This window comes from Nematolebias whitei, chromosome 4, assembly GCF_014905685.2.
Source record: "Nematolebias whitei isolate Nwh7 chromosome 4, NemWhi1, whole genome shotgun sequence".
Taxonomy (NCBI): Eukaryota; Metazoa; Chordata; class Actinopteri; order Cyprinodontiformes; family Rivulidae; genus Nematolebias; species Nematolebias whitei.
This window is the reverse complement of record NC_056501.1, coordinates 19212100-19212335: the sequence shown is the minus strand read 5'-3', so window position 1 is coordinate 19212335 and position 236 is coordinate 19212100.

Sequence of the window (236 nt, the reverse complement as noted above, 5' to 3'; positions counted from 1 at the left end):
TAAAAGAAAAACATTAATAAGATCTAACATATGAACTAAGAAAAACATCACCTAAATAATACACTAAGCACTAATAGCATAAAATCATTACGTCGAACAGCAGCACGAACATGAGTCTGTGTGAGCAGATGAGTATGCATGAACACATTAACATGAAACAGATCAGCAGCAACATGAAACAGATCAGCAGCAACATGAAACAGATCAGCAGCAACATGATGTGATTTTTCACAGTG